The sequence below is a fragment of the Poecilia mexicana genome, unplaced genomic scaffold, assembly GCF_051168715.1.
Source record: "Poecilia mexicana isolate PSO_F unplaced genomic scaffold, ASM5116871v1 scaffold_7, whole genome shotgun sequence".
Classification (NCBI taxonomy): Eukaryota; Metazoa; Chordata; class Actinopteri; order Cyprinodontiformes; family Poeciliidae; genus Poecilia; species Poecilia mexicana.
Window position 1 is genome coordinate 9,800,172 of NW_028263376.1, and position 22,551 is coordinate 9,822,722.

Below are 22,551 nucleotides of genomic sequence, written 5' to 3' on the forward strand. Positions count from 1 at the left end.
TCTCGACTAGTATGTTGCACAGCATATGTAAAATTGCACAACCACGAGACTAACGGATCACAGCAAAGTTGGTTCCACACAGAAATAAACTTCCAAGCTGCATGTGTTAAATATATTTATCTCCTTAAAAAGGTTTAATAATACATTATTGGAAGAAAGTTTACCATTTCTAAATACAAATGTTTGTTTTGTATAAGTGATATTTTTTTACCTGCCTGGTACAGTCATTATTAAATAAAATCTGTAATAACTCGAAACCTTCTTTAAAAACACCAAATATTGCTAAACATGCATTAATTGTTCCTGGATTGCCTGCTATTTAAATCCCACCTAATAGCATGTCAAGTAACATCGAGCTAGGTATTTCAGCTTTCCAAACTGCATTTTGCTTCAAATATGTTAGATGTATTCAACAGACAAAACATTTTCCACAAATAATTTGAAGCTACATCCCACAGAAAAATCTGAGGATAGGTGAACTTCTAAGCTGCAGATGGAGCTTGTGTGGCTTCATTTGTCTTTATTTCCACTAGTGTAACACTAATAGATTGAGATTTTGTTTTTAGTAATCTTAGGTTGGTCAGTTCCTCTTCTTATTAATAACAGAGTTAACAAATAATGTTTGTCCACAACCACTTTCATCTTGACCTGAGGCTGACTCATGGTGATCCAAACACCAGTAATGCCCGAGTTAATTACGGTTTTAGCTTTAGTCCATCTAATTTAGGACAAAACAGCAACAAACTGGATTGTGACTTAATTTCCAGCATTTGATTTGGTGGTGGAGAATAGATAATCAGCTCAGGCTCAAAATTTAAAATACTTAGACTGAACTACAGAAAACTATATAGCAGATAAAAGTAAAAGCAGATTTTTAAAAGTAGTGGAATGCTTTATTAAAGTGCCATATCGAAAGGAGTAATGTGATGGTAATGCAGCAGTTCTGGATAAACGTACAAAATTTTAAAGTCATCTTTCATTTCAAATTTTCAACCACCTCATTTTTTTTATGCCAGCTTGGCTCATCGCAGATCCTCGATGTTGCAATCTGGCCACTCGCATTTGCATTGCTCCTCTTTTCAAACCTCTTGCATATGTACTTTCCTCTTCGCCATGTCATCTACAAATCTAGGTAATGTTTTCACACACAGCTCAGAGGCTATACTGTCTCTGAGGCAGGTGTATTTTTGGGTGTATACAAATACACCCAAAAATACAAATAGATGTTCTCAGAAGTACTGTGGTTATTTTACGTACCCTTGTTTGTGACATCATCAGAAGAAGCAGGAGAATATCTGCAGGTTTAGATTTGATCATATAATGAAAACAATTTATTACAAAATACCAAAAATAAGCATAGTATACACAGTGTTGTACATATTTTAAGTTTGTTCATATCACAGAGAAAAAGCTGAATGAATTAAGATGTGAGAATGTTGCCCATAGTTCATGTTTCCCCAGTCATTTATGTGTATTGCATCATGGCAAAACCAAATCCCATTTTGAAAATATTCAAACACCGTGGCACAGGAGCCAACTACTTTTTTTTTTTCATGGAGATGTTATAACCTGTCTATTTAATATAGTTTATTTTTCATGTTTGCATCACCAGATTAATTTTGAACATAATTCATGTCATCAAAGTCCATCTTTTTTTTTTTTTTTTGGATGTCTTTGATGTTGCAGGGACCTGTCTGAAGTTAAAGTCAACGTTCCTAACATCACCTGCAATTTCACCATAACACAGGAAGTAGAGAAATCTGGGGAGTTCAGGTTTGCTCTGGAGGAATTCAACTGGACTCTCTAACATTAAAAATAAACCCAGTGTCCATCAAGTCAATCTAACAGGTTTTATCCGTTTCTACCTGCCGTTGTCACAGACGACCCATTGGCAGTTCAAAAGTGAAACCAAACTGACAACGATGGTCAGTATCTGCTCTTAATAACAATTTGACATCAACATGGTTTAGAATGACAAATTACAAATAGTCATGTCATTCCCCTTTGGTTTTCTCTCCGTCGTAATAAGAATACAATCCAAGATGAAGCCTCAAAAAACGGATGATTAAAGTATGATTTTTTATTGGTATTGTAGATAGATGATGTTCATCTGTCTGATGTAAATGACTGAGTTAAATGTCAACAATACTTGTGTTACTCTTTAAAAAGTAGAAACACATGTGACTCTGTAAGGGCTTGAAAACTACTACTAAATTTAGCAGATGCTCATTACGTATTTTTGTGTAATTATATGAATGAAAATCAAAACAATAAACAGATAACACAAATAACATCATTACAACCAATTACTGATGTTATACTGTTATATCAGTTTTCTGATTTCATTTTTAAAGATTAGATAGCATACTGCGTTTTTTTTTTTGTTTTTTTTTTTTAAAGTTTTGAGTAAAACCTGTGATATTCACTCCAGGTGATCATACTGTTTAACCTTGAAGCAGCTCATGTATATAGCATATATCAAATCTCTACATTCAGCAGACCCAAATGCTGCATTAATCACAGCTGTAGATTCTTAGATCTACTAACTAAATATCTCTCTAAAACATTTAGAAACTCTAAATAATATAGAGAAACAGTATAACATAGTTAAAAGTGAATAAATGTATCTTTCCTCACTAATCTGCAATGCATCGTCTGTCTTGTTTGGCTCATAGAGACTAAAATCGTTTGAAGTTTGTTTCAACTAATGTCTGGATCCTCTGTCATTACAAAGAGCTGCATCCCATGGATGTGTGATGTGAGCCATGCCATTAAGCCCCATTCCTTTACACTGCATTGGTTACAGTGGTGACCAGCCGGCAGCCAAACCGTCCTCAGAGAACAATGTGCGAGACGCCTCCCATTTCAGAAATGCTCAACCTCCTTTGTCTTTTTTTTTTTTTTTTTTAATAGAAGCACATCCACAGGGGCAGTCCCACTTGGAGCAAGTTTTGCTCTTTCAGTACAAGTGAAAACTTCCTGGAGCTTTGTTACCAAACTCTTTCTCGTTTCATTAAATCAGCCTTAGGCGTTTTGTTCTGCCTGCAGCATGGCATTGGTCCTTGCCTGCTCCCCTCCTCCTCTTCATCCACTTCTGTTCTCTCTGGTCTTTTGATCAAAAGCTGCGACGGTACAAAAATTCTGACAATATCTCTGGCGCTTTCATCAAGAGAAATAGATTTTATTGGGGCGGAAGGTTAGCAGTTGTGCTACAAGTCATTGAAGGTAATAAACCCTCTGGCTTTGCTCAAGCTGGTGCACTATGGCACGCTTTTTCGAGCAACCCTGGAGGTGAATTGGGCCAGTGTTTTTAACAAGAGGTTACGGTGTGTTTGGAGAGGTTCAGGACAGCAGTTTAACTCAGTCTAAGGCTCACAAAGGTGAGCTATAAATGTGTGGGAAGTAGCTAGAGTAGTTCAAATTACATGCATGTCCGCTTCGGGTGTAGAATGTATGAGAAAGCGAATCATAAAAGAGGCTGGATTGGTCAATGGATGTGAAAATAGCAATACTTATAGGGACATTACGTGAAGACTTTTGGAGCTACAGCTAACAAAGAATTCGTCACATGCTGTGCTGTACAGTCATCTGCCTCCTTTTCCAAGGTCATTTTAATACCAAACCCCCATTTCTCCCTTGTAACCAGAGTAAGCACATACGTTGGTCTCAAACACTTGCATGCACGCACATTCACCAAACAACAGGAAAACTGAGTCGACGGGTGAGGTGTCACCGTCACTTCGTAGACAGCTTGATGACAATCCAGACGGAGTCACACGTTTAAAGGTCACACACATATCAAGCACACACCCTTTTTCCTTCTCTAGCTATTTCTGTCGCATATACACACAGACACACACCCACACTTTAATTAAAAGCTGTAATCAAGCTGACTTCTGCATGTATTAACACTTCTCACAGACGTGAGAATGCCGTCATACAGCAGTAGCTATAAAGAAGGAAAGAGCTGTGAATACCAAAAAGAGAAAATTATTCACGCTAACATGTCACTTAGCTCATGGAGCGAAACTTGTACTTGACTTTTCATTGTCTGCACTTGGATATAGAGAAGGTGTTATACACATATCCACAGAAAGACTTGACTGCATACGCAAGAATAAAAGTTTAATTGTTTAATGCTTGAAAATAAGTTCAACAGCTCAAAAGGCTGATGAACACATCACTTTGAGCCAAAGTTACGTCTACATTACTAGACATTCTATATATTTGTACAAAAGAGTAGGCAGAGTAAGGTAATCATCATCATTTATCAACTACAAGCTTTTATTAATGCTTTTACAGATTTTGAATGTTCTGCAGTGTGAGAAAGTGTTTGTCCCCGTCCTGATTTCCTATCCTTTACATGTTTGCCACACTTCAATGTTTCAGAGCATCAAACCAACCCAAAAGACAACATAAGCAAACACAGACTTGATCAGGAACTTCAGTGCTTCTGGCTCTGACTTCCGAGCGTCTGGCTAAGTGGTTCTCCTAGCCGTAGCATTCTAGTTAGTCCAGACTTCTTGCTGGCACCTAGACATTGCCCTGATGAGAAGGAAAGCACCCAATTCATCCAACTTATGATTAATTGTCAACTAAATTAAAAGTAGTCCCAATCAATTAACTAGTAATGTCCACTTAGACCAACTTTCAGTGTTGTGGTGAGGGACCCTCCAGTTATCCTTAAGCTGAGGCAGTTATAATTGAAGTAAAGCTGAAAAGAAAAGTAAAATGTTCCAAATAGATTCAAAGGTGGGATGGAAAATGCACTTTATGCAGTCGTGTTTTGAAATATGAAGACTCGTAAAGTTTCACCTTAATAGCGCTCCTTCAGCTGAGCTGCATGGCAAAACAGCACCGACTTCATAGCTGAAAATCACCGATTTGCCAAAAAGGCAAGGATGTGATAACAGAAAAGCGAAGGGTATCACACATTAAAGTAGTAAAATGACAGGAAAAAAAGGCATGATGAGAATAAGCGAGGATGAATCTGAGGGCTTTCATGAGTTAAGGTACTTCATGGAGCCAAGCTTTAACATTTTGAGACATAAATTAAAATGAGCAAATAGAAAGGCAAAGGCCAGTTTTATTTTTAAAAAATTCAAGGAGAAAATGCAATCTCTGACACGCTAAGCATGAATTTATCAGGTGGTGGTCCAGTGTTGACTATATGCTTAACATAATCAACTCACAGTGCCCTGCGTTTGACTTTGAGGATTCGAGCCCGGGAGTAGCAAACAGCAGTGAGACGGTTACAATGACGGACAGCGTTGTCATAACAATTCTCATCCCTCCCAAGGACACATCTCATTTAAGCTCAAGTGAACAGATAGTGTGCAGCCACTTTACATATATTTGGTAGTCCAAAGCTGCACCTGTCAAATAAGGTTAACCATCAGGGTTGCTATAGACAAGAAAAAGGGAAGAAAACAGATAAGCTCGATCTACTTTGCAAAGGATATGGCCTAAATGGCAGTGGCAGCTGTAAAGTGGGCCTGTGCTTGTATGCCAAGGAAATGAAAAGTGGGATCAAGGAAATCATCAAGCTCCAGAAAGCAGTGTTGGCAAAGGTGTGTCAATGCCATTGTGCCCATCTATAATTTTAAAAAGTGTGGTAAACAGTAACCTCAGAGTGATGAATTGTACGCAAGATAATATTCAGGCATTGTATGTGTGCCTAGATAGGAGAGTGACAGCGCTATTTACTGTTTGTTGAGGTAATTTGTTCTCCCTTGTAAACACATTCTGTATAATATGCATGAAAATGCTGTAGGATGTAAGATAAGGTAAAAGACACACTGCTTTAAGAGTGTAGATAAACCAGAATGCATCCCTCAGTCTGCACTTGGAGCTCGTTTTTCCTCACTGAATTTCTATTCAGTTGTAAAAGCAATTCAGCTGTCAGAGCTGTAGCATCCTGCAAGATTTTATATATTTAAAAAAAAAAATCCCCCAATATGATTACATACCCATCGCAAGAAACTTTATTATGGCTGCAGAAAATATGTCAAAGGCATATGAAAAGTGAAATGATTGTGCTGGTTGCGAAGACTTGGCCTTACTGTGTTTTGGCAGTCAGCATTGATGAGCTGCAACAGAAGGCTCTCAAACTTCTCCAGGGAAGGCTGGTCAGTTTATCCAGGGTGAAGGGCGTCATCTTGAGCAGCTGAGGCCTCAGCAGAGCGTCTCCTGAGAACAGAGAGAGTATGGCGTCAACATACACGCACACGCATATACCCAGTATTTACACGACTCTTTTCAATAACCTTCAAAGCCCCCACTGAGAGAAAAGGGGTTTTTTCTTTGGGGCTAATGAGGAGGGTAATACACCATCTTTGATAGTGTGATAGTAGTGAAGTCTAGCATGACAGAAATGTGACTCAGTACAGATAAAACAATGAATCACTAATTTTTAACCAATCCATACATTCATGGGAATTGCATGTAATTTACCAAAAATAAATTCTAGCATTATAAATGACTGGAAGCACAAAGGTGACTGATTCTGACAGACAAGGTTACATCACTGTTTTTTGAAGGTATGTATATAATTTTTGTCCCAAGAAATGCTTTGTTGACTGGAACTTGATAAATGTTCAGCATGTTCATTATTGACTAGTGACTAATCAGGGCATGCTGTAAACAACAGTCTTCAGTCTGGATGTTGGTACTGAGTGAGGAAGAGTTGCAATTTAATAATTTCGGTATCAGTAAGGCATTTAGAAAAGAAAGGGACATGTGAAAGGTTTAAAGTTCTATTTTAAAAAAATCAGTACTTTTGTATGATATCAGGGTGACACCATTGTTGTTGTTGATAACAGGAAGGCTAAATGAAGAACTGGGTTATAATCTACCAAGATCAGAAAAATATTGTATTTTAGAGTACAGTATTGAGAGTAGATTGACATCTGTTCAAAGTCCTTTTGTCAGCTTGTAAAAAGTCAGTTATAAGGAACTGATTTAAAGCTAATCAAGTGATAGAAAATGTTGACTGTAATATATTGGGTAACTTTTTAAGAAGAAACCTGTCTAGAAAAATGGACAATGTCTGCAAGAACACTGTCCATCATAGAGTTTGAGTGGTACTCAAAACTCTATGATTGTTTTGTGTGCTTTTAATAATAAAAATTAAACCAAAAGAGACCATATTAGAAAATGTTCTTGATATAAATTGAATCAAAACTGATTTAAATGAAGTATTTCAGTCAATGGATGAAGTTTGAAAGTTTGACTTCCAGACACAACAAAAACGGGCAGCTTGTTTATATTTGGCTAAAGAGTAATGCCTCTATCCAGTGTTTCATTGCAGCTCCTGTCTCAGAAGCACAAAGTCTAGTTACTCTGAATGCTGTGCGAATATCAAGCTGGTGGCTGTGGTCTTAAAAGGCAGCTTAGGTCTCTGCTGCTCACAGCCCCAGAACATGAAGAGGATTAGCTTGCTACCATACCTCCCACTGACTCCCAATGATTATAGCTCTGCTCTGTCAGACTTCATTACGTTCCCCCTTAGAAACTTACTTTCTAAGTACTGCAGACATTTCAACTTCTGCTGAAACCAAGTTTCTAAAAAAAGACCACTGTGATGAATGTCCTGTATGTTATTGTGACAGCTGGAGGAAGATGAATGTGCAGTTTTGTATGTAATAATGGATTACGCTTGATGTACCAAATACGATAAGTTAAGCCAAGTCATATATGACTAGATTAAATTCAAAAGAACGTATTTAGTTAGTTTACTTCTTTGTTCAGCAGTTTGGCTGAGGGCCCAAAGAGCAATGCTACAAAATCTGTACTTCTGTAATTTTGGAATGAGAAGTCCACAAAAACACAAATACGTCTTTGTAGATTTTTGTTAACTTGTGATCATAACTATGTAAAATTAAGTGGTAAAAATCCTGTCAGAGCACAAAGTATGGTATTTGAAAAAATATTGTCTCAATACGTCTTTCAACAAAATAAAGAATCGTTCAAGAAATGAACAATACGGACTAAAATTAACTGCTAAGTTATGAATGGCTATTAATAGTAAAAATCATTTAATAGAGCAGAGTAAAGAGTGTTTAAATAAATGTTCATTTTATGGTTATTCATGTGAGCAAAAAAAAGATAAAATACTGTCAGCTGTTTGGATGATGGTTGCTCTTGAATGTTGCAATATTTCTCTTATATTTAACTTTAATTGCCCAGCTCCTGAATTCATCTGGTAATGCAGAACTGGGAAATCCAAATGTTAAAGCAAGACAGGAGTGTCCAACAGCAGCTGTTTCCGCAGGCACTTATAATGAGCACCCAACCTCTGCTTGACTGATTCATCCAACACCATGAGAAACTAAAGCAATGAAAGCTATTAGCAACATCAAGATTTTTTGGTGAGGCCAAACAAAATACTGGCATATTTTACAAGCTCAAAATAATTTATTTTTAGAGTATTTCTGGGAACCCAGATATCACATTTCCTCCTTGTGATACACAGATAATTTAATATTTCAGATGATGCAGGCAAAAGACTGATAGAAAACTACTACACTTTTCAACAAATTGAGCTGCTTGGAATATTTACAACAGTGAAAAAACACATGCAAGCATAATGTGAAAACTGCAATGTTGCTCATTAACACCGTTTTAAAACCAAACCTGTCAACCCAATAACCAGATGTAGGTTGAGCAACAGAATCCATGTTGGTTACCCAGGCTGAATGCTCAACTAACTAGCCAGTTTCTATCAGCTTGTTATGCTTGTTTTTCTTGAAAAGGCCAGAGAGAAAAACAATGTATTGCACTGTTACAGTAGCAGTAGGAATAATAGGAGCTTTTCTGTTTTAAATAATAATAATAATAATAATAATATGTTAGACATTGTTGTTTGAATTTTTTTTATATACTAATGCAGACTGTAAAGACCGGTAAAAAATAATAAACAGGCTCTTGGATTATGGCAGAGAAATCCCCCCATACATTTCCTAATACTCATCACTGTGCAATCACAGTTTATTCTCCTAAACTGAAGCCTCATGTTTCACCAGATGTAAAAAGCTCACCTGCTGGAGAAGGAATGAGCCCAGGTATGTTGTCCTCTCCAGACACAAGAGCATGCTCAGGCAGCAGATGCACTGCAGAATTCAGTGAAGGATGTGTTTTCATCACACAGTCCAAATGTGCTCCATCAATTTCCTTCAATAGGTTGCCATCTGCAAAAAGACAACAAAAGGCATAATTTCATGAGAAGCAAGCAAAACTTTTTGCTGAATACAAACGAGTTCAATGTGATATTTCAACCTGGCCATTAGCATCAGCCCATTCAAATAAAGGTTATCCATCTTTTTGGTGTCAGGTTCTAATATCCCCTCCAGGAGCAGGGAAGTCACCTGGCAACATGGCATCCAAAGTGCACCCAATTTTTCAATCTTTCATTTGGCTGTTTGTGACGTAGCTGCAATGTTCCACTCCGCTGCAGGCATCATTTTCACGGACTAAAACTGAAATGACAGCCATTCAGCTCGAAACCCAAAGAACCGCTGTGGCGCAGATGAGGCGCGAGACATGAGCAATGAGTTAGACATTGTCATCTTTCACGGAGGTCATTCAGAGACAAGTAGCAACCCACAACTCCTGTCATCAACACAAAGCACAGCTCATTTGGAAGGTTGAGGATAGTAGTGTTAGATACGCTGACGTACGTTGGCTTCGATCAAGCCTGACCAGCATAACAATCTTTCACCGTGGCAGGGTTAATGACTGGACCTTGAACAGCACCAGTTACGACAGAGCAAGCTTCAGTCATGCTCATGAGTGGCTCAACAAGTTGGTACGGCACAATCTGGAGGGGAGTCATTGTACATGGAGAAATGATGCTTCAACTTGAGCTCACCATTTTGATTTCTAATCGTTTCTGAAACTTGGTTGTTTGCTTTATTTCCCTGTCAGCACCCGTGAAAAACTACCACTTCAACTGAACACTTATAGACCCATTAATTTTGGCACATCCCATTCTTTCTTATTGTATACAGTCACCCGCTCCCCTTAGCTGCACTCTTCTGCAAACTAAATACACAGTTCATCAAAAGAGGGGTAAACATTTACTGTCTGAAAGCACTCTTGGACTAACAGATTGTTTGAAGAAAGTGTCTGTAGTAATTGAAAAGCTTACATTGAGAAAAACATCTGAAGAAGACCTATACATGGAGACCATAAGAACAGTTTATTGAAGCTTTACAGCCTCTTGTTTAAGAACGACAAACAGCACTGTCACTATGAACATCCACTAAAATTATGAATGTCTGACATTCAAATAAGAACAAGCACTGCTGATTTACAGGACCTTTCCTCCATATACAGTCTCCATCATTCAATATCAAGCAACAAGACGAAAGAAGAGGCATTTGAACATCACATGATGCTGCTCAAATGCCTCAGAGTAAAGCATATCAAACATCAAAAGGATCAAATCCAGGATTTAAGCTGTGATCAAAATACTGGGGGATCCAACTGAGGACATTGTGACTTTAGACTTCTCCATTTTTGGACTTGGTGTGAAAATGTAACATTTATTTTGCCAAAGAAAAATTATGTTAGCCTTTGTAATTCTTCTACAATAATGTTTTGAAACCAACAGTAATCATGTGTGCTGAAGCAGGGGAATGCCTAAAATTTGCAGGGCAGTGTGCCTTCAGAACCAGGGTCCCCCTGGCCATGTCCTGTCTGGTGACTAGCAATAAAGACACCAACTGCCATAAAAAAGGTATAAAATAAATTGTTAATGTGATAGCATACACAATTCTACATATATATTTATTATGGGGTTTTTACATTTATATTTTGTTGAACAACTAAATCACACATATCATTAAGAAACATGAAACTGTCCAAGGATAAATTGATTAATTGTTTCTTTATAAACCTGCTCCTTTGTCAAATAACCAAACAAACTGAAAAATCACGTACAGTTAATAGCTTATCAAAAAAAAAAAAAAAGGTTGGCAATACTTTGGCCATTTTGAGGGCAAAGCAACTGCCTTGATCTTTTAAGTCACTGTGGGGGAGATTGAGGGAGAAGGATGAAGATGGACTGGATCCCTGCGTTCTTCCCTCTGCTAGTGACTCATCTCTGTCAAAAAGCTTCGACTCTCTCCTGCAGCTCGCTTACAACAAGAAAGGTGCTTACTTCTAAAAATGAAAATGGAAACCTCCATGGTTGCAGCACAGTTTAACCTCTTCTGCAAACACTTTGAGTCACATTAGAAGCTTTTATTGAAAAGCCATTTCTTACCGTAACACAGCAAAAATGAATGAAGAAAGGAGAGGGAGAAAAAAAAAGCAAAATCATATTACTTTCTTGCCACAGATGGCGCCCAGGTGTCAGATTCTTTTTCATCATTTATGTCTTGGTATTTATTATGCATCAGGCTCATGTTGCAGTCAGATGATGTGCATAGATTAGAGAACTATTCCAAAATATCCTTACAGCAGTACCAGTGGTGTGGTACCTCAGAGTTGGTTGAGCAGCTACTTGGCAAGAGATGTGAAAAACGGGAACCTGGAAGGCTTGGGGGACAAAAATGACTCAGAATGAGGAAAACAGAAATTGTAACTCTGGGAAAACACTAAAACAGAAGAAACAGCATGCGAACACGACATGAAGTAATATTTATATTCATCAGTGTCGACTAACAATCACTGACAGAAGGATTTTAATTCCACTATGTAATATGTTATAATCACACATGTTCTGTGCAAAAATTGGGTTGGCAGTATAAATTATTTCCACACTGTTAGGTCCTGTGGAGAGCTGGATGTGATGATTGCTGGTATTACAACACAAAAGGAAGCCAGGTATTCTGGTCTACATTGCAGTGGCTTGCAGATCATGATTTCTGGTTGGCATGAACAATTCTTTCTAAATGCTAACCAGAGCTAATCTGATCCGTGTTTCAATGGAGTGTTAAGATACACACCTTTGGGTAAATAATGTGTCGGCATCGCTTTAGTTTATGTAGCTACTTCTTTTGTTAAATCAACAGAACAACATGAATCAGAAAAATTCAGTGCTAAGAGGTCCCAACATGTAGACATGAATGCTACTGAATATATGCAAGTGTTGCTCAAAGATCACACCAAATATTTCCTTTTAACATAATTATTTTAACAACATAATCTCATGCTATTCTATGCATATGCTCTGTCTGCACCATTTAAGATCTAATCATCTCATTGCCAAAATGTTCAAGTGGTTTCAATAAATAAGCAGCTCAATCTATTTTCTATATAGTGTAGCTAATAAAATATCGGACTACTTGGGGTAAACACTGCACATAGAGCGTTGAACTTTCAGCCTAAGATGGTTAAGTAATCATTAACTATAGAAAAAAATGATTTTAGAGATATTACAGTAAAAGCAACTTACGCTATAAACATGTTACACAGTAGGGGTGTATTAAAAACAATACCTCTGTTAACAGGACAGGACTTTGTGTTGTAGCATGCTATTCATTGCCTTACATCTAGATTTGTATAAAAAAAAAAAGTGTTCATAGATACACCAACAAAATATGACCAGAAAAGAGAGTGGATCTTTTCTGTACTCTTCCACTGAGAAGATCAATCTGCTTTGGACATCTGGTGAAAATTTCACTAAAAGTAATAAAGCCCAGCAGGAAAAAAAAAAAACATTTCTGGAACTTTAGCCAAGACTGAATAAGTGATCGAATGTGTACTTGTAAGAGATGCTGCCTCTAGTGTTTCTGTAGCATTCAACTTGCTCATTAGTACAATAGAGACATTTGAATATGTTACATGATGAATACTGAATACATTTAAAAAAAAACTAAAAACACAGCAACAAAGTGGGTCAAACGACACAGAAATTTTCATATGGTAATTATGTGGCACTTCTTTCTCTGTCTAGACTTGTTGCTTTTACTCTCAGATGCTAAATCTACTCATTTTAATTGTGCTGCATATACTATTAATTAAAAGATTAAAAGACAATTATCCATTTATTTTGAACAGCTCGTTTAATCTTAGGAGTTTTAATCCAGTTTCAGCATCTAAATGTAGTTACATATATGGATATCACGCCTGTGCTCTATTTATTCATGAATGCCATTTGGGGGGGGGGGGGGGCATTCAAAACATATTTTAAAAAAGTACCTGAAGTAATAGGATGTGCAGCACGTGCATAAAAATGACCCTGATAATATGCATGTAGAACTATATTCGTATGTAGGACATATCAGGAGTTACCCTGCATACATGAACACAATGAAACTCCCTGTTGATATACTTTAACCTCCTACCAAAAAAATGCACAGCAGAGACGATAATTCTCCATAAAATTTTCAGGAACCTCAAGCTGTCCAAAAACATACCAGTGCTTTTTTTACTGTTACATCACTCAATATTTTCACTCGCTGCATGTTGAAGGGATGAAGAAATCGTACCACAGGAGACAAGATGGAACTGCAGAGAGTCTAACACTGCTCAAAAAACATATCAATAATCAAACACCTGGTCGTATTTAAATCCACATCTGCACTGCAGAGAAAATGTTGTATTTGAAAATTCATACCTTCCTGATCATTCGCAGTTTTAAGATTTTCCATCAGGGAAGTATTTTTAGCTCCATCAATGCATGCTTCTCTGTATGTAAACGTGCAATAAAGATTTGTGCAAGTAAAGAAAGTAACAGCTTATGTTGATTTGCACCAGAAAAAAAGAAAGTCACAGCGATGCCCTTTTCTAAGCCGTCTCTGTATTTTTACAATTCAGGTAAGATTAAGCAGACGTTTATTTGAGCCGATTAGCATTTGAAGAAAAAAAACAGAAAAAAAGTACACTAGAGCTTTTCTTGAAGGAAATATATTTCTTCACTGTAAACTCAACCTTAACATAGTTTTCATCTCAAATCACACTAAACTCCAAAACAAATTATTTCCATCCTGATGTAAATACTTTTGATAAACATTTTCTTCAATACTATTTATGTTGGATTCATGCATAAACAGTTTTTTTTTCTTTTTTATCTAAAATCAGCAATGGTTAATACTTAAATCTTAAATCAAGTGTTTCATGTCAGCAACAAACATATGCTGTGCGTGGATAAAGCAAAACAGATTATACTTGTTCACAGAATTGAAAACAAAAACTGTTCAGGATTCCTTTGAAGTTCACTGAAGAAGCAGTAAGTTTTGTGTAGGTGATGAAGAGGAATGTATAAATAAAAACCATGTTAAAGAAGCCAAAGTGTTTCTTCATCTATAGTACAAGGAAGCATTTTTGTTCACCAGAAACAAAACATGTCACAGCACTCTTTTCTTCCCCTACACACAAAGTGAATGCACTATTCTATGGCACAAGATAAAGATATGCTAATGTGAACACAAACTACCATCTGTTTAACACATTAAGAGGTCTCCAGAGTTGCCCCCCCCCCTCCTTCCTTCTGATTTTGTCTTTTTTCTGTTCCTTCCCCTTTCCTCCCAGTTGGTAAGAAGAGAAGCTCAGATCAAACCAATATGTTTATGCCTCCTTTTGCACTGTCTTCTCCCTCCTGTTTTTGCATCCCTGGATGCAATAAACTTTATGCAACTTCTCTCCTGTTGTCATCCCTCCTTTTCTGTCTGAAGACCCAGACAGAATTTTGATTTGTCTGCCAGGATTAGTCTCTTTTTACTTAAGCTTCTTTTTCTGTCAGCATCAGAACCAACAGCCAGTTCTCCCTGTGTTTATGAACATAGTCACTGTATTTCAGCTCAATCCTCAGGCACAGATGGAATTATCTAAAGTAATAACATTTAAGAAACAATGATAATTACATTTTGACTCACTATTGAGAATTTGGACATTTCATCACTTTGAGTTCCTGCTCTTAACCTGACTATGAAAGGCAATATTTTCAAGAGAGAAGTGTGCGTTAGAGTCTGTGTGTTAGCATTTCCTACATTGTGAGACCCACTTTTCAAACAAATACTACGCTGTGAGGAGCCGCTGGTCCAAAGAGGGCTACAAAAAAAGCATTGCCGTTTTTTAAATTAATATACAAAACTGCACTGACTTCCATTCATTTTTCTTTCTAAGTCCTTGTGAAGATAGAAAGACGTGTAATGCGTCTTTGCTTCTGTATGTGTGTGTGTGTGTGTTTTCATAAAACCAAGCTAGTGACTGGCAAGGCATAAACACCAGTCACTTGGTAGAACCTACACTGTATCCCACCCATCACCTTTTCTGGAATCTACTAACATAACATTCCTGCACATCTAAATCCACACACAGTTCTTTGACTAGATAAAACAAGTACAATTTCTTGGATTTCCAACAAATAATTTAAATTACTGACATTCCACAACCGGTATGGGAAATATGATAGAAGATCTGATAGTATAATTTATAGACCGAGATCTAAAATTCTACTTTTTGGCTACGCTTCCATACAAGCAGAGAGGAACTAGCAGGAGTACTGGGATGGCTGTTTTCATTAATAGGGGCAAGGATTATTCTGTATTTTTTATGGAATAAGTGGAAGCTTAGAGGTATATGTAAAAAGTTTATTTGAAGTTCTCTAAAGAAGTAAATTGAAGACTGAAAAAGACTGAAAAACACATTATTGCTCCTGAAAACAACGAGAACAAGCAACAACTTGGTATATTGGCCTCTTCTGTCAGAAAAAGTTCTTTGGTCCACTTATTTGGTTTGAACCAAAAACAGAATTACTTTTTTAGTTTGGTCCAGTTTGCTTTCACATTGTGCTTTGTTGCAAGTGGATTACGATTAGTAAACAAAGCTAAAATCATTGCTTCAACCAACCAAAATGATGGAAGTGGGACAGAACAGAAAAAAAACAAACATTGGATGTCATTTCTGTCGTGAATGTTAACAGAACACATGTTCCAGTATTTACAACTGCAATACCATTTTAAATATGGAGAGCAGCACATTCAACGCTGCAAGCCAAAGACGATCTGGTGGTCTGGGTATCCTGACCAACATGCTGCCAAGCAACGGTGGCTTGTGAAGCCCAAAATAATAGTTCTCTTATAATATCTGGGGCTCTTTCAGGGAGGAAGAGCAAGACTTTCAGTAGACAACAGGAAGGCTAAGCAAAAATTGCTCTGTTTTATCCCTTTGGGCTTCCAGATGGAACATTTTCAGAAAACAGGTGCCCAAATTAAACAGCATTTCAAGCTGGATTTCTTCATCAATATTCTGAATTGGGCCGGGGAATGTTGACATCTATGTTCATGCCAGTGGTTTTCAATCAAGTTCTGACACATTTGCTTTTACATTGTGAATTCATTTAGCACAACCTGATCTTAAAACTTTTTACATAATTTGTCACTTTGCACACACACAATGCACTCACTGAGATTATTTATTTTTCCTTTAGTTTCACATTGAGAAAAAAAAAACATGAACACATTTTCTTATGCAAAAATCATGACACTGCCTTCCAGGAGGTAAAAGATTCTCATTTTTGACCTTTTCTTTCTGTCTGATTTGCTGAATGTTGTGGCACTTTCTTGTGTGCTGTAATCACAAACGCTACATTTTACCACAGTCAGTGGATAAATGCCGACCTACCAGAGATCTCCTGTGGACAGAGTAATACAGCTGCCCTTGTAAAGGAAACAAGCACCAAAGTTTAAAAAGTAAGACACAGATTTAATTTCTATTTCTCAATAACAAAGCTTCTTACAAACAGTGCCTTGCAAAAGTATTCATATCCCTTAAACTGTTCAAGGGATATGAACAATTATCACTTATTATTCTCATTATCTTCAGATAAAAAACATCGCAAACTTATGAAGCAGACTGTTCTGATCATTTTATTATGGAAGTACCTTTGGGAAAAAAAAGAGCTTTTGGGATAAATTGAAATATTTAGTTGTTGTTTTTTTTATTTCACTATAAAACAAAAATATCTATAAGAAACAAGGATGGGAACAACAACAACCGACTGAAAATGAGGATTTCTCATCAAGGAACATCAAGCCAACAGTGTTAGACATGCATGTGTTGCCTTAAGGTTATAGAGCACGCCCAAGAGTCATGATGGCTTATTACTTAATGATGAAATTAGATGAAACACAAAAGCTATTGGTTTTTTTTTTCCAACATGTTCATCTCATGGGAAAAAAAAGAAAAGAAAATGTATCTTGTTGTGATAAATCATAATCTTCAAAGGGCTGTTTTTAATGTTATTTACATAACACGATGAACCAAGCATGGTTTTCTCTAAATTATACAAACAACTCAAACATTTGAAAAACATTTAAATTTGTAATAAGTGCAGGCTCAACCTTTCGTGGCGTCTACATAATGATCCTGATCCTTTAGATTGAGCGGGTATAACAAGTAGAATAATTTGAAGTTTATATAAATATATATTTTTTTTGTTTGTTTGTTTTTTTTTTTTGTTCTTTTTGTTTTTACGAAAAACTTTTTTTACAGGTGTTTTCTGGGTGCTTTTAGGGGAGTGTCTGAAAGTATTGTTGGGACTAAATAGCCACATACATAATATACTTTTCAGCAACAGTGAGTAAGCCTCTTACTCTTATTACTTGAAATTATTTTAGAGTGTTGTTTACACTTTGTATAAGAGATGGGCTGACTTCTACCCTAAAAGACAAAACAGGATCCTTATTCCCGAGTTGAAGTTCACTGCCTGGCCAAAGAAAAGTCGCTACTAAAGACAAAAAGGCTGCACACTCGCCTTTAACTTTGATGAGAGCACTTATCTGCTGTGGCATTGTTTCAATAAGCTTATGCAATGTCAAAGGATTTATTTCCATCCAGTGTTGGATACATTTTTCACCAAGATCTTGTATTGATGATGGGAGAGTCCAACCACTGAGCAAAGCCTTCTCCAGAACATCATAAAGAATCTTAATGAGCTTCAGATCTGAACTCTGTGGTGGCCGATCCATGTGTGAAAACAATATCTCATGTGCTCGAGTCCAGGCTTTATGCTCTCTTGCAAACTAATCAGTTAGCCTCACTGATTAGTGGTTTTCTCATGGCTACAGTTCGAATCACTTGAATTCCCTTCACACTGTGTGCAGAAAAATGCTTTCACTTTCAATATTAAACTAGTAAATACTGTTGTTTCTCTTCGATTTGGTGACACCAAAAGTTTAAGTGATCACTGATCACGGTCATTCGGGTTTTTTTTTTTTTTTTTTTTTTTTTTCCAGACATTTTTTCCTCAAAGACAATGGTTCCTCACTATCCTTCCATTATAATGCAGAATAATGCATTGGATAGTTTTCAACCTAGTTTTAGTAGTTCCTGCAAACTTCCTAGATGTTTTCTATTCCTCAAGCATCCCAATGATTTGACCCTTCTTAAAACAGATTAACATCTTTTCCATGACCACAGGATGCCTTTCCACATGGGTGTTAATCAAATGTGAGAAGCTACTTATTGTGTCAGCTGGGGTTAAATAACTTACCGATTTGTTCAGTTAAATTTGGGTGGTAACATTTTAGGGGCCATACTCTGTATTTTTTGAAAGGAGCTAAAAGACTTTTCCAATTGATAAACCAGGACCAGTGCTTTATGCAAATCACGGAGGAAGACTGTGAGGTGCTATGCCAATAGCACTAACCTTGATGAGCATCTCAGACTTAGTCACGCTACAGAATATGGTGACGACAGGAGGCTGCCATCTGAAGAGGAAAGGAAAGGTGGCATATGGGCGACACAAACTTCAATCGGTTAGTGCTTTGGCAGAGATACTGGCATCAGAGTGTTTTATGTCACTGGAGATTTCTTCCAGTAAAACATGTTCTGTCATAATTTACTGACTGCCGACAAAACATATCTCATAAATACGTACTGTAGTCATAAATGATTTTAATTCAAATTTAAGCAATAAAACTAAAAATATGTTTTGGAAGCCATGAAGATACGTAATCAAAATGTAAAGTTACGAATCACTTCACCTTATGTGAATAGACTGCGGTTTACCATTAAGTCATGATAAAATCCAATCCTGTGTCAGGAATTATAAATATTAAGAGTGGACTTAAAGTTGATTAATCAGTGTGTAACTCATTGTTGAAACCCACGTGAAAGCTGGAGAAATGTAATAAACTGAGGAAAGTCTATGAACACCCGTCAGGAACAAAGAAACAGCATAAGCCAACTGTTACATATCAAAGCGGGGATTATTTTAATTTTTGTTAGTCTCCTCTCAGAAAGGTGTGTATTTGTATGTTCCATGCAACTATAAACTATATAATGTTAACGCTGCCTTTCCATTCTGTAAAATGTTTATGAACTAGTGCTGATGGGGCTTTAGAAAGAGATTTGTTTTTGTCTGTCGATAACTTCAAATATGTAAAATGAAGTCTGAGAGTAGTCCTCATTAAACGTCATGAGCTTTATTCTGAATGCAAGTGAATGAAGAATGCTGTAAAACTACAATATTCACTGTAAAAAATAATGTATTGACCAATAGGTTTTCATACAGACAATGTGACAGATTCCAGCAGTATAATGATTATGTTGAAAGCTTGAAACTGAACTACGATAGGAGATGTATAACAATTTATGTTTATAATTGTGTCACTCTTGTTAAATTCAACTTTTAACCTCAATTGTATCTGCAGCGCATCAACAATGTCCTTTTCCTTCTCTAAGGCCAAATTGCATAATGTTGAACTTATTACAAATTAAGTAAATAAAAAGTCTGACCCTCAGGGATTTTTTTCCCTTCAGAATTCTTTCACACAATCGGGAAGGAAATTACCACCATAACGACGGTGCTTTATACATAAGACACACAACCGAGTATTTCACAGTGAAAAGATAAAAAGCATGTACCCATGCTACAGTGGATGAAAGTTAAAGTGATATAAAGGGGTTTAAACCATATAAAGGTAAACAAGAATGCCTGCAACATGACTCGTAAAACAGAGAAGCAGAATCCCACTAAACAACAGGTTGACATTGAATAATTCAGGGAGCATAAGAGTCCGTTTGAGAGCAAGCTTTCTAATATTCATGTGACATGATAGCCAAGACAGGAACTCTGGCTCTCGCCGGGCACAATGTTATTCACACGGTAAGGCACAGCAGTGTTTTGTAATTCATAGCCCTGGTTTTAAGCCAGCTATAGACATATCAGATATCCAAGGACAAAAAACACCTCTCATCCAAAGGTCTGACAATAACTTTCCAATTTTGGAAGAGGCAGGCGATGAGCAGTTTCTCTTCTCTAAGCATAGTATAGCTAAAAATGGTGGATCAAGAGGTATAAGCATTTTAAAAGTCACCTGAAAGTAAAGCAGTCATTTATTTACTGTCCTAAACATTTGCCATCTTGACTTTGAATCATATCACATGGCTAAAGATCATGTGGATGCAAGTACCTCAGTAAACAAAGGAAGCCTTACCACCTTGGAAATAGAGGCCCCTAAATCCTGCATGTATTACTCTAGAAAAATGGTGGACAAATTATTCTTACAGTCAACCGAATCCTTCAGTGAGGGGTGGAGGAGGCCTCTTGGTGATCCATGGTGTAGATTCAGCCTGTGGAATAAAGTGGAACAGATCTTAAAAGCAGGCCTGCAAGCTATAGTAGATCTGACAATCTTAATTTAGCACTTGACCCGTTTTTAAGGGCATTGCACTGATTGCATCATTAGAAAAGCTGGGAATCAAAGTATTACATTCACCAGTAATCAGATAGGTTGTGCTTCTCATGTCTTAGTCTGCCTGCTTTCAGCCAGAAACGGTTACTGTTGAGGTAGTACTCTGCATGATTAAGATGCCTTGCTAAAAAGACATCCTTCTTAGAATCCAACTGGACTACAGTTATTGAGATGTTCCTCAAAACCTACGAAGGTAGAAATCAGTTTTACATGCTGCAATGCAAAGGTAATTTAGGTTGCAGTGCGGTTTGTGGTAAAATAGCTGCTTTCACCAACTGCTGTCTGACAGAGGGGATTTGGGGTCAGTTCATCTAATGAGAGGCTGACTGAAGAGGCAGCAGAAGGACAGGAAGGACTAAAAAAAGCAGAAACCTATCAAATATTATTGTAAACAAAAGCCAACATGGCAAACACAGTAAGACAGCAAGACAATGAAAATCATGTAAAAAGTTGTAAAATTGCTTCCTTTCAAAACTATTAGGAGAAAAGTAAATCAGAGTGAATTTTGCTTCTCCAACATGATACTGATCATTTTTGTGGTCACAAAGTTTCACACTATTAACGGCTGTTACCATCACCAACAATACAAAATATCAGGTTTACAAGAACAAGAACAGTGTTTTTTTTTTTTTGCCTTTTTTTTTAGGAAAACTAAGAGTTGCCATGTCTTGTCTGACCCTCTCTGTGATGTGATTCTTTATGGCCTACCACTTCATGGCCAAGTCTTTCTTGTTCCTAATCGCTTCCATTTTGTTATAACAGCCGACTGTGGAATATTTTGTAGTGAGGAAATTTCATGACTGGACCAATTTCACAGGTGACATCCTATCAAAGTACCAAGCTAGATTTCACTGAGCTCCTGAGAGTATAACCCATTCTTTCAGTGATTTGTAGAAGCAGTCTGCAAGCCTAGGTGCTTGATTTTATTCACCAGTTGCTATGGAAGGTATAAAAATACCTAAATTAAATTATTTGAATGAGTGATGGAATACCTTTGGTAAAAGTATTACAGTTTTCTACTTTCCACAATCTGAATTGGTCCCAATGGTAAAGAAGAACAGAAAAGAAATATATTTTTCTCTTTTCATAAATAGAGTAAAGCTTTCATAAATGTCAAACTGTGTTTTAGAGAAACAACTTAAACCATCTACTTCAAGCTTTAGTCTAAGGATTTTCAATTGTGAGCTAAAACTTGTCAAAAGAAGCCCAGATTCCTTAAAACATATGCCTTTAGTTCAGCACCAATTAAAAACCTAAAGGGGAACCCACGTTGGGATCGCTGCAGTACCTCTCATTAATTGATGTGGGTGAATTGGCCAGAACAGATTAATACTGGACTTCAGTCACAGATATCCGAATGGAAGAGGTTCAAAACCACAAAAGTGTCTTGCAGCGATGCCTTGCAGCATCTGTCACTAACCAGACACTGAACAGAAAATTATATAGCAGCAATCTTTGCAGCCATTAATAATCATATTTCTTTGTAGAGCTTAAAGTTGCTCGTAACATGTGACTTTTTTCCATTGTTTTCTACCAGATAAAGACGCAGTCATATAAATTATTTACACCTTACATATGTTTTTAAAATCCATGTTGTCAGCCAAAACAGGGCACCTAAGCTTAAAGCATTCTTTTATATTCATACCTCATAATATACTGCTCAAAAAAATAAAGGGAACATTTCACTTTAATTTTGTGTGTGGCTCCAAATCCAGGCCTCCATTGGTTAATAAATTTGATTTCCATTGATGATTTTTGTGTGATTTTGTTGTCAGCACATTCAACTTTGTACAGAACAAAGTATTCAATGAGAATATTTCATTCATTCAGATCTAGGATGTGTTATTTGAGTGTTCCCTTTATTTTTTGGTGCAGTGTAATAGCTTCATCTTACCATATGAAG

General features: G+C 36.9%; 1 pseudogene; it reads right to left on the bottom strand.

The window, feature by feature from the left end:
• Window positions 1-22,551, bottom strand: part of LOC148158300 (nephrocystin-4-like) — a 174,159-nt pseudogene that overhangs the window by 130,735 nt on the left and 20,873 nt on the right.